Below are 13,600 nucleotides of genomic sequence, written 5' to 3'. Positions count from 1 at the left end.
TTGTACATGGAAGCAGTGCGAGGAATCGCCCTGTATAGCTATCTCAACTAGCAAAAACCCTTGGTCCTTCTTATTATTGTTTTACTCCCTCTTCAACAAAATTAGAGATAAGGGCAGAACAGTTTCTGCCTGGAAGCAAGGGGGTGGGGGGAGAAGTGACCCAAACGTTGTATGCACATATGAATAAGTGAAAAAGAAAATACTGAGCTATGCATCTGTTTCTTGAGGAAAAACTCTGGATTCTTATTGAAGAAAGAAGGGTAAATTTACTGTAAGATCTCTTAATCAGCAGCTGGGCAAGAGGAACCCTCTAGCTACTGACATTGGGAAAACTTGATTGCCTAACGAAGTAAATAAATTTTTTTGAATTAAAATCCTCTTGAAATCCTTTTAATAAAGGATTTTGAAAGGCTCTTTGAAACATTTCATGTATGTTATTTATTTTCTTTGAGCATCATAAATTGTAAAAAGAATCTATAGTATATAGTTTGGTCCTATTCAAGTACTGTGAAATTAAAAATTTTATTTGAAAGTGCAAAAGAGATGTCCACGGAGTTGATAGGAAACATAAAGTTCAAAGACAGGAAACTTTTGAGGATGTAAATCTTTTGAGGTAGAATGGGAGGTAAATTTGAGCAAATTAGTCAGAAAAGGTTAAGTGCCAAACTGATAAATTTTTTGACTTAGTACTTTAAAAAATGAAACATTAGTAAAATCTTGATGTTTAAGAAAGATTTTTTTTCAGATCCTTTGCCCACTTTTTATTAACATTATTATACACTTTAATGGGTTTTATTGACATGTGCATTGTGCATCAATCATGTCCACTTTCTCTTTTGCCCTCTCTTCATCCTCCTCCCATCCCCTTTCCTAGTCCCTAAGAGTTGTTCTGCTTTCAGGTTGTCTCTTTTAGTTTTTACACATGAGAAAAACATTCAGACTTGTCTTTGTGTGTCTGACTTCACTCAATGTGATGTCCTCTAGTGCCTTTCGTTTTCATTGTTCTTTATGACTGAACAATACTGTATTGGGTATGCCATATTTTCTTCATCCCTGTATCTGTTGACTGTACTTATTGATTCCTGAATCTTAGCTGTTGTGAGTAGCACTACAATAAATTTAGGTATGCAGATATCTCTTTTGTATGCTGATATCATTTCCTTAAGATATATACCCAGGAATTGTACAGCTGGATCATATGGTAGTTCTATTTTTAATTTTCTTTTTTTTTTTTTTGGTGGTACTGGGGCTTGAACTCAGCCCTCATGCTTGCTAGGCAGGTGCTCTACCACTTGAGCCACTCCTCCAGCCCTTTTTTTTGTGTTGGGTATTTTCCAGATAGGGTCTTGAGAACTAGTTACCTGGGCTGGCCTCAAATCAAGATCCTCCTGATCTCTGTCTCCTGAGTAGAGAGAATTACAGGTATGAACCACTGGCGCCTGGACTATTTTTAATACTTTGAGAAGATTCCATAGTGTTTTCCACAATGGCTATATGACTTACATTCCCACTGACAGTATATAAGGGTTCTTTTTTCTCCACATCCTTACCAGCATTTGTTATTTTTTGTTTTTTTGATAATAGTCACACTGACTGGGATGAGATGGAATCCCAGTGTGGTTTTGGTTTGTATTTCCTCCATAGCTAAAGATGTTAAGCAGTTTCTCATATATTTGTCAGTTGTACTTCTTTTGATAAGTCGGGTCATTTACCCATTATTTGACTGGTTTACTTATTTTCCTGGGGTTTTTTTGAGTTCGTAAATACTCTGAGTATAAATCTGTGATAAATGACTACCTGATAAAGATTTTCTCCCATTCTGTAGGTTGGTAGATTGTCTCTTCAGAAGAGTCTCTTGATTAGGAAACTTTTTTTTTTTTTTTAAATGCTAGAAAGTATATTTGCTTGAAGGCTATAAAGGCTATAATGAAACTTTCCTAATGTAACCACCCAAGTTTCTGAATCTATAAAATCATGAAAAATACTATTGTTGACTTTCCAGGTATTTTTGCTTATATTCTTTAACTCAAATTGTCAAAAGGCAGTTCTGTGTGTACTAGACATTGCTGTCTTTTCCTTGCTTTGTTAGCTTCAAACTAAGATTTATTCCTTAGGTTTATTTCTAATACTCAAACTTCTACATTCTGTTTTCTACAAAGCCAGCACTTACTATCCTGGATAGCCCCTCAGTTTTCTTAGCAGTTAGTATGTTTTCCTTTGAGCACCACCAGCAAGCACCAGGAATCTGACCATATGAAAGGATCAGGTATTTGAAATTCTCTTGAAGGAGAATAAAATTTATTAAAGGATTTTCTGAATGGATAAGAATTTGATAGGGAAAATTCCATGGAGAGGATGTCATTGTAAAAGTATGCAAATGGAGGTACATGAATTATATTCAACAGACATGATGTGAAATGCTAAGAATGTAGGGTATTGTTAGGGTATAGTAGTGGATAGCATTAAAAAATAGAGAAAAGATCACACTCAGTTACAGGTCATCTAGTAATGTTATCTATCATTTAGTGAATGCTTACTACATGTCCAACTTGGTTAGACATGAAGGTTAGGTCCTTCATGAAAAAAATGTCATTTAATTTTTACAAATAACTGTCTTGTGTGGCAGATACCCTCTGAAGACACTGTGTGTAGGGAGGTAAATAGGTTGATAAGACTTAAAAGAGCTAATAATTTAGATTTAAATTGATATCTCTTTAAAAATATGCTGCCCTTATTGGCTTCCTCTACGTAAGGTCACTCTCAGTGACCCCTGGATTTTATACAAAAAGAAATTTGCAACAATCTTAAACTTGTCTACATGGGCTAAGTCATTACCATTACATTGAATAAGGGAAGAACCATGATTAATTAATGTGTCATTTATGTTTGAAGATCAACTATAAATTCATTATTACAGGAACATGAATTGCAGGTCTGAAAAATAAGGCTGTATTAATTTTGGTGGTGATAGTAGTGTGTGTGTGTGTATGTGTCTGTGTTTGGTGGGACTAAGATTTGAACTCAGGACCTTGTGCTTGTTAGGCAGGCATTCTACCACTTGAGCCACACCCCTATCTCTGTTTTGCTTCAGTTATTTTCAGATAGTCTCTCATATTTTGCACAGGGCCTAAATCCTTTTACCTATTCCTTCTAAAGAGCTGGGTCTACAGATGTACACCTGCCTGGCTTATTAGTTGAGATAGGGTCTTGCTAACTTTTTTTTGCCTGGGCTGGCTGTGAACTGTGATTCTCCTAATCTCCACCTCCCAAGTAGCTGGGATTATAGATGAGTGCCACCATATCTGGTTGACTGCATCCATTTTGGATAGCAAAATAATTTCTTGATATTGGAAGCTCTTTCCCCCCCACCCCCCCAATGCTGGGATTGGAAGCCAGGGCCAAAATAAAGTAAAATAAAATTCTCTGGGACAATTGCTCAAAGCTGTATGTATTGAGCTACAACAGTTTTTTAGTAACTGATACCATGTGTATTAAAGAATTTAGCTTTGAGGTGATCTTAGTAATTAGTAAAGTCTACTTGTTCGCATAAGGAAACTTGTTCACACCGAGTTGGGTAGATACCACTGCAGTTACTCATTTCCTACGGTTAAGACTAGAGTTCTTTCATCAGACAGTGCTGCTTGCAGTGTTTATAAAAGAGTATATACAGACTACCACCCTTAACAGTACATGAATCTTTGATTGGTAACAAGGCTGCCTTGCCCAAAGCTGGGTGAAGTAGGTATGGTTACATATCAACAACTGCTGGGATCCTTTTGCAAACTATATATATTGACCCCTTAATTAAAGAGGCCATAATATCAAGAGCGTCATTAATCAGTAAGCACAGGGGCTAGAAAACCATGCAGAATTGTCTTGTGTCTAGAAAATGTGTTGCAGATACTTACCATAAAGATTCCCTTCCCAGTGTTACTGTCAGAACATTCGATCTGACCGCTGTGTATGTTCTGAAGACTATTAGTAAAATGGACTTAGGAAACCTCTAATTTTTCTCCTTATTTTTATACATGTATACAGATTCTCCTTGTCAGGAATTGTAAAGGGTCTGAGATCATTTTTGCAAGGTAATAAATTAAATTGCCACATGTTCATGGATGCTGGTAAGAAGACAACAATATCAGCATTCCCACAGCTGTTTTCTGAGCTCAGCAAGCGTAGGATGACAGGAAATGGGCTCGATGGCACAAGTACATGGACTGCATGCATTGCTCTCCATAGAGACACTGTCTTTATCGTTCAAGGTTGTTGCTGTACAACCACCCTTGGAAAGACACTGTGGAACAAAGAGCATTCATTCATCCAGTGTCTCTGCTCGCAGCAACACAGAAGTATGAGAGACCAATGGATAATTGTCTTCCCAGTATGCGTCTTATTATAGTGGACTTGCTAGGTTATTGTTTTTGCTCAGTGTAAATGAAGTAGTTTTAAAAATTCTTAAGATGTTAAGAGTGTAACCTCTGTCCGCTTTGTTTTTAATTCTAGAAAGATTTTGTTTACATATCACATACCTTTATAACTAGAGTAACACGAAAGTTAATTTGCTTAGTTTTGGTGAAACTGAAATTTCTTTTTGTATATTCAAGGTCCTTTATGCCAAAACGATTTGTCCTATTCCAGTCTCCTGCCCCTCTTTTTGGCCCATATTTCCTAGGTTTTTTTTTTTTTTTTTTTTTTTTTTGGGCCTGGGTTTTGAACTCAGGATTTGAGCTTGCAACGCAGGCACTTTACCATCTGAACCACACTTCCAGTCCATTTTGCTCTACTAATTTTTGGAGATGGGATCCAGATACTATTTGCTTAGGCTGGCCTCAAGCCATGCTCTTCCTGCTCTCAGACCTCCAAGTAGCTAGGATTATAGGCATGAGCCACCAGCACCTGGCTCTCTATGTTGTATTAATTTCAGCAAGTACTTACAATATGCCTGTCAAGGTCCAGATACTGTGTACTACCTGAATATATTACTGTGAAAAGCAGTGTGTTCCTCTAGTCAGTATTATATGCCAGGTGTTTTCATTTTTATTTAATACTCATTCCAACCCCATGCATTCCCTCTGAGGGCAGGAGGCAGGGTAGGCTAAGGAGAAGAGAGAGAATGTAGACAGGGTACACATGGAGTTCCAAAGAGGGTGAATGGTATGCAGAGGCTTTGGAGAAAATGGGATCGGCATAAAAGGACATCCCAAGGAGAAGAGGAATCCATCAGTACATGTGAAGGTCAGACAGAAAGTGTATGATTGTGAGTATTTCATGACATTGATACTGACCTATTTTTTAAACTGAAGTTTCAAATTTAAAACGTTTAAATTCTTGCAAGTTCACTCTGTCAGGGAGTGAAGATCTGATTTTATGGATCTCAGAAGGCTTATGAAGCCTTTGATGCTTCATTAAAGATCTTTGGGGAAGGGGGTATCTCACTATATCCATTAGTGTTAGAATGCTATAAAGAAAATACCAGTTTTTTTAAGGAGACTGTTTGCTGTGTAAAGTATGGTTTTTGTTTTTATATTATCAGTAATGAAAATTTCAAAATGTCTTCATTTAAGTCAAACCACTATTTTGCCTGTTGACTATAATTGTGATTTAATTAATTTATTTTCGGTCATACTGGGATTGAACTCTTGGCCTCATCTTTCTAGGCAAAGGCTCTACCACTTGAGCCACACCGCAGCCCTTTTGCTTTAGTTTGGTTTTTGCCTGGGTGGGCCTAGCAACTCAGATCCTCCTACCTCTGCCTCTCCAGTATTTGGGATTATAGACTTGTGCCACGATACCCAGCCTGTGGTTAATTTTTTCACTTGAAACATTGACTTGCTCCAGGCACAGTGTGGTTCTTATTCTTGAACGCTCTGATGACATTAGAAATGAAAGTTTCCCCTGAGCCATTTATTTTTAATTGGAATGGTAAAAGTGTTACTACATTTAAATAAACTGTCTAGCAATTGGAGGTTTTCGTTAACTGTTAGTTCCCTTCAACTGGTACTTTGCCTTTGGTATTAAAATTTTTAACAAAGCACAGATTATATTAACAATTTATATGACCCTAGTGTGTGTTCAAGAGTGCTAGGGTATAATCACATGTTAATTTCTCTATGAAGTATTTCTCAAAAAGGCTTGATTACAGGTTCATAGCTAGGCTTAAATGAGAATGTATGTGAGGTACCTGATATAAAATGTGGCCTGGATGTAATAAAATGATAGGTACTACAGGTGAGGATCCCTTATCCAAAATGCTTGGAGCCAGAAATGCTTGGTTTTCAGATTTTTGAGTTTTGCATATACATGATATCTTATGGATGGGACCTGTCTAAACACAAAATTCACTTATGTTTCTCATGCTCCTATACACATAGTACAAGTAACTTTATAACTTTTTAGTGTACCTGTGTTTTGACTGGTCATGTCAGCAATGAAAAAGTTTCACATTTTGGACGATTTCGAATATCTTAAGTGGGGTTTGAACTCAGGGCCTCACCCTTGCTAGGCAGGCACTTCACCTCTTGAATCACACCACAGCCCCAGATTTTGGAATTTTTAGATTAGGAATGCCCAACCTGTATTTCTTGGCATAATATTTTTAAAAGTTGATTGATTGTGTTACATGTACAGTCGGCCCTTCATATCTATGCGATCTGCCTTTGCAGACTCGATGTATCCATATACTGAACATAGTGGGGAAAAAATTTAAAAAGTACACACAGTGAAAAAAATCAAACCAACAAAAGAAATAAGAACAAACCAACCTTCCCAAAACCAAAAAAAAGAGAGAAAATAATGGAGAAAAAAGTTGCATCTGTATGCAAGTGCATGCTATTCCCTCTCGTTTCCTATGGAATATACGGTATGGCAACTTTCTGCACAGCATTTACATTGTAGGAGGTGTTTTAAGTAATGGAGGGATTATTTAAAGCATATGGAGGATGTGTCTAGGTTCTGTGTAAACAGTACACCATTTTATATAAGGGACTTGAGCATCCATGAATTTTGGCAGCCGAGAGGTCCTAGCACCAGTCTCGCCTCCCTTGAATGATGAGGGATGAATGTATTTATATTTAGGTAGAAAACTATCCTAAAAATGATGGTCAATATCATGAAGGGGAGATTCTTTAAATTTCTACTGTCCATTGTAGTAGCTACTAGCCATGTGGTTGTTTAAAATTTCTGGTCCTTGGTCCTACTAGTTTCATTTGAAGGGCACAGTAGCCACATGTGGCTAGCCACAATTTTTCATCTTTGCAGAAAGATACATTTGTACAGTATCGTCCCCCAACCCCCGTTATTAGAACTTTTTTTAATCATAAAATTTTAAGCAGAATTCCATATGAAAAGGTAATATGAGTCACATTTGCTGCTTAAGAGATTTACAGTCCACTACACATAACCATCTCCATGGCTACAGACCACAGGTCTATTAGGACCATTGTTTGTTGGAAAATGACCATTTGCTCTTTCCTTAACCCAACTAATAAATACAGAAAGAATTGTAGGTATAGAAAATCCATAAATAGATTTAAATATTGTAGAAATATTTGATTGGGATATGAAAGCCTTAGATGAAAGTTTGGGACAGAATTTGGAGCAGTATAACCAGTTGAGCTAAATGATCAAGCTTAACAATAACATGGGGAAAACTGGCATATGTATGTTTCTTAGTGTGATGTGTTGAGAAGAACACATTTCTCCTCTGCAGTATCCTCCTGATTTTTATTCCAGAACTTCATAAAGAAAAAAATGAGACAAATTCAAATAGAAAAGCTAATGTAAAACAACTATTTTGGACTCTTTAAAAATAGTAGTGTCATGAAAAACTAAAATAAGCAGGCAGGGAAGTAGGAGACTAAAGAGGCATGGCAGTTAACTGTTGTGTGATGCTTCCTGCATTGGCTTAGATTAGGTGATAAAACAGATATGAAGGATATTGATGGGGTTTTAATTTGCATTTGTCTAATGATTAGAGATTGAAAAAAAATTTTTTCATGTATTTGTTGGCTCTTCATATGTTTTCTTTTAAGAACTGTATTCAGATTTTTTGTTTTTAAATTTTTGCAGTGCTAAGGATAAAACCCAGGTCCTCATGAATACTATGAAAGTACTGCTGAGCTGAGCTACACCCTCTGCCTCAAGATTTCCTTTTTTCTTGTGGTACTGGGTTTGGACTCAGGGCCTTGCTAGGCAGTCCACATACCACTTGAACCAGCTCAATATTTCCCTTCATGTCCAAGAAAGTCTAACATTCAGAGACAACTAGGCCAATAGAGAACCTGTAGGTAAGGCCATGATTTTTCTGAAGGAACAATTCTCTGTCTGCATCGGTGAATCAGTCAGGTCCTTAAAATTCTTAAAGACATACCATGGCCTTGATACTTTTAGCCAGATAGTTCAAAACAAGTGTTTGCAGTTAATCACCTTGGCTATAGAAAACTGTCAGCAAGGCCTGCATAACAGTCTGGTTTTGAGCAATGTGAACCTGCCCAGAAGGAACTGATGATAAGAGATACATTTTGTACCTTCAGATTCTCTCCCTGTGATGCTCACTCACTCTGATCACTTGTGTGACTTTTTTTTTGTTACTACCTTGATTTCTTTAGAAAAATCTACATGCATGTATGTACCTATGCTCTTCAATTTATGATGAAGCTGTTTCCTGAAAAAGTGTTTAAGTTGAAAATATTGTAAGTGTAAAATGCATTTAATCTAAACCTGCTGGATATCATAGTTTAGGAGCATAGCACACTGCAGAATGTTGCTTGTTTACCCTTGTGATTGCTGTGTCTCCACTACTGCTGCCCATAATCTGGAATCAGTTTGCAAGCCTGGGAGTAGATCAAAATTCAAAATTTGAGATGTGGCTTCTGAGTATTTATCACTTTTGCACCATTGTAATGGTGAGAAATTGTAAGTCAGACCAGATGGATTGGCTTTTTTCTTGGGCAGTACTGGTTAGAAAACATACATTCTACTGCTTGAGCCACACCTCCAGATCTGTTTGCTCCAATTATCTTGGAGATAGGGTCTTTTTGCCCATTCTGGATGGCAATCCTGTTTCAGGTTTCCTGCCTTGCTAACATGATAGTTGTGTACTACCATGCCCAGCTTTTTTCCCTTGAGATGGGCTCTCATAAACTTTTTTTTGCCTTACCTGGCCTAGAACCACCATCCTCCCAATCTCAGCCTTGGGATTATAGGTGTGAGCCACAGGTACCCAGCAGATTTGTCCTTTTTTATAGAGTAGCCTCAAGAAAACTTTTCCACTAGGAAAAATACCCCTATATTCTATGGTGCTTGATGTATTCCATTATAAAGTATTCTGCCTTTGGAGAAGTTTATACTGCTACGTAGTTTTCTCTGTTTAGACTTTAAGTAATATTTTCTTGCTAACTTAACTACAGATCCTTGCTAGTTGAATTCAAAGAATTAGAGAATATATTCAGAGACTGCAAAATCAAACTTCTTTCCTCATTGAATCTTTGGACAGTAAAATTGCACTGTATTCAGGCTGGGGGCATCACTCAAACTGTAAAGTACCCTAACATGGACAAGGCCCTGGCTTCAATCCTTAGTACCACAAAAGAGAAAGAAAAAAGAATACATTGTATTTTATGTTGAAATAATTCACAGTTTTGTCACTTGAAATTCCAGATGGTAATGCTATGAAAAGATCTGCCACATTTTGTTACTTGTGTTATGAAGAGAGTTATATTAACCAAATTAGCAAGCCAGTTTACGGGCTACAAACTGTCAGTATGTGTAAAGTGAAGTTTTAGGTAATAAGCAAGTTTCAAACATTTATTAGAGTCTTATATTTCTTGAAAAAACTATTTAAAAAGCAGTTGCAGATCTGGAAGTATAGTTCAGGGTTAGTGTGCTTGCCTAGCATAATTAAGGCCCTGGGTTTAATCCCTAGCACCATTTAAAAAAAAAAAAAAAAGCAGCAGTGGCACATTATTAAAGAAAAAAAATGTCTGTTTTCTATTTACATTTTTTAACATGAATTATGTTAATTTGACATTTTAATCTATAAAACCTAATAAGGATAATATTAATCATCTCATTTCACAGAAGAAACATATTCCTATAGGATAAATGGCAATCGCACACCTTAGTAAGTGATGGAATCAGAATTCAAACCGTGGTAGTCTTAACCAGTATGTTACGTTTCTCAAGATGTATAGAGTGAATACTATTACAACATGTTACATCCCATCTCTTCGGATTGCCAAGGTGCCTGATCTTTCATTTGTTTTACTTCCTTAATTTTTGCTTATTTTAATAATGATAAAATCTAAAAGAAATAGAATTAGTGTTAGAGTTAAACATACTTGAGTTGAAAGACTGAATTTTCTATTGTAGAGTGAATAAAAACAATTTGCTTACTTCATTTGCGCTTACTATTTAAAGCTCTGTAATCAGGAATTAATAAGGAGGTTAATAACTCATACATTTGTTGAAAAGACTATATCTGTGTGGTCTTCAAAGTATTTTTAAAATATTAGAACTATTAGTTACTGTTGTATTTTTAAAGTATTAGAACTATTGCCTGGAAGAGATACAGTGCACCCTTGGTTTCCACAGGTATGTGGTTCTAAGAAAACTGCCATGGAGTAAAAACACAGATGTTCAGGATGCATAGAGTTCAACTGTACTGAGATGTGGATTCATTTTTCCATAATGGTGCCAAACTTCCACTAAAAGCATGTTGCCTTTTGAAAAATCTTAGAATTTTTCACTTTATCACTTAAATTAAGCACATTAACAGTTACGCTGCTTTTTGGGAGGCAATTTTCATAAAATTAGGGCAGATCACATAATTATTTAAATAAAACTGATGACAGCGTAGGGCTGACTGAGAGTTTCTTTGTGTCACCTGAGCTGTGTAATATATGCACAGGAATTAAAATTTTGTTTCTGAAATTCCTTTTGATCTTTTTTTTTTTTGAACATGCTTAGTCAGAACTTCGTGTAGTAAATCCACAAATAAGGTGGGCTTACCATGTGGGTTCAAAAACAGACAACTGCTGGGTACAGTGGTACATGCCTGTAATCCCAGCTATTTGGGAAGTGGAAATCAGGAAGATCATGGTTCAATTGAGGCCAGCCTGGACCAAAAAAGAAAAAAAAGGTTGGTGAGACACCTCCCCCATCTCAACAAATAAGGCAGGCATGATGGTACATGTCTAAAAATCGTAGCTACATGAGAGGTGTAGGTAGAATGAGGCTGTCCCCATGCAAAAATGCAAGACCCTGCCTGACAAATAACTAAAGCAAGAAAGGTATGGGGTGTGGCTTAAGTGGTAAAGCCACCTCCCAGCTAGTATGAAGCCCTGAGTTCAAACCCCAGTATCATCAAAATTTAAAAGCTCAAAGTAATTTCTATTGTTTTGCAAAGTAACATTTTATATATTACATTTTTACCTTCAAATCTAAATGTTTTATCTTTTAAGATTTCTCTGATTCTACCATACATTTAAGGAAGAAATTATACAGTTTTCTATGATCTCTCTGAGAAAACAGAATCAGAACGCTTTAAGACTTTTGAGGCCACCATTACAAACCAGATATTACAAGAAAGAAATACTACAGACTAACATTTCTTATTAATGTAGATGTACAAATCCTCAGTAAAATATTTAGCAGTTGAACTAAACATTAAAAAGAATTATATACCAATTAGGATTTATTCCAGGTATAAAAGACTGGTTCAACATTCAAAAATCAACCAGTGTGAGAGCTCATGCCTATAATCCCAGCTTCTTGAGACACAGAGATTGTAGTTCAATGCTAGCCTTGACATAAAGTTAATGTGACCTCATTTCAACAAACAATCTGGGTAAAGTGGTGTATGTCTGTCATCTAGCTATGTGGGAGGCAGAAGTAGGAAGATTGTGTTGGAGGTCATCTTGGGCAAAAAGTGTGAGACCCTACCTGGAAATTAACTGAAAGCCAAAGAAAAGTGGAAGGGGTTCTGGGGGCATGGCTCAAGTGGTATAGAGTACCTGCCTAGCAAGTACTAAGCTCTGATGTCAAACCTCAGTACTGTCAGGAAAAAAAAGAAAAAGATCAGTTATGTAAGTACACCAACAGGTTAAATAAGGAAAATTATATGACCACATCAATAGATGTTGAAAAAGCATTTGAAAGAAAAACCCTAATATCATTCATGATAAAAAAAAAATCTAAGCAAACTAGGAATAAGACAACCTTTTTAAACTTAATTAAAAACTACTACAAAAAAAATCTACAGCTAACATCATACTTGGTGGTGAGACACTAAATGTTTTCCTGTCACAATCAGGAAAAAGGAAGGTACAGTCCCTCTCATTACTACTCTTCATTATCCTGGAAGTCCTGGTTCATGTAGTAAGCAGAAAAGGGAGACACAAGGCATACAAATTGTGAAGAAAGAAAGAAAATTTCATTCACAGATGACATAATGGTATGTTTAGAAAATCCTAACAAATGAATCAACAGAAACTCTTCTGGAACTAATAAGCAATTATTGCAAAGCTGTGGGATACAAGGTGAATATACGAAAGTATTATGCTGTGTAGATAATGGTAGTGAACAATTGGGACATGAAAAGCATAGCACTATTTATATTATTACTAAAAATTGAGATCCTCAGGTATAGAGCTGGCAAAATATTTTAAGAGTTACATAAGGAAAATGACAAAAATCTGATGGGAAAAAAATCAAAGATGAACTAAATAAGCAGATGTTCCATGTTTATGTTTAGGGAGACGTGATATTGTTAAGAAATCAAGTTCTTAGCATGATCTATAGGTTGAGTGTAGTCCCAATCAAAACCCTAGCAAGCTGTTTAATGGATGTTGACAGACTGATTCTAAAGTTTATTTGGAGAGATCACAGACCCAGAACAAAGTTGGACAACTGACGCTACTGGACTTGAAGTTCATAGCCTCATAGTTTACAATGATATTATAGTAACCAAGGCAGTGTGGTATTGGTGAAAGAATAGATGAATAGATCAGTGAAACAAAATAGCCTGCAAGTAGACAAATACAGCCAACTTATCTCTGACAAAGGAGCAAAAGCAATTAAATGGGAAAAGGATGATTTTTAAACAAATGTGCTAAAAGTACAGGATACCCTCATGATGTGGGGTGGGGGGAGTGAATTTAGAGATGACCATACTATACCTTTGACCTTAATGTTAAACATAAAACTGTAAAGAGAACATAGAGAAAAATCTGATGACCTTTGGTTTGGTGTTACATGTTAGACAAAACACCATCCATGAAAGAAGAAAAATTGATTAGCTGGACTTTGTTAAAATGGAAAATGGCTTTGTGAAAGATACTGTTAAGAGAATGAAAAGGCAAGCTGCAGACTAGGAGGAAATCTTTGTAAAATACATGCCTGTAAAGGTTGGTATTAAAAATAGAGAATAAAGAACATTTAAAACTCAACAATAAGAAGACAGCCCCATCAGAAAATGGGCAAAATATCTGTACACCTCACCAAAAGAAGTATCCAGATGGCAAGTAAACATATGACAAGATGTTTGATTGCTGTAGTTGGAGAATCGCAAATTAAAAACACAGTGACAGCTGGGTGTGGTTGT

General features: G+C 36.3%; 1 protein-coding gene across 5 annotated transcripts in view; it reads left to right on the top strand.

The window, feature by feature from the left end:
* Nucleotides 1-13,600, top strand: part of LOC109682068 (heparan sulfate 2-O-sulfotransferase 1) — a 169,333-nt gene that overhangs the window by 19,533 nt on the left and 136,200 nt on the right. The window lies entirely within an intron of this gene.

This window comes from Castor canadensis, chromosome 7 (genome assembly GCF_047511655.1).
Source record: "Castor canadensis chromosome 7, mCasCan1.hap1v2, whole genome shotgun sequence".
Lineage (NCBI taxonomy): Eukaryota > Metazoa > Chordata > Mammalia > Rodentia > Castoridae > Castor > Castor canadensis.
This window is presented reverse-complemented; position numbering and strand designations above follow the sequence as displayed.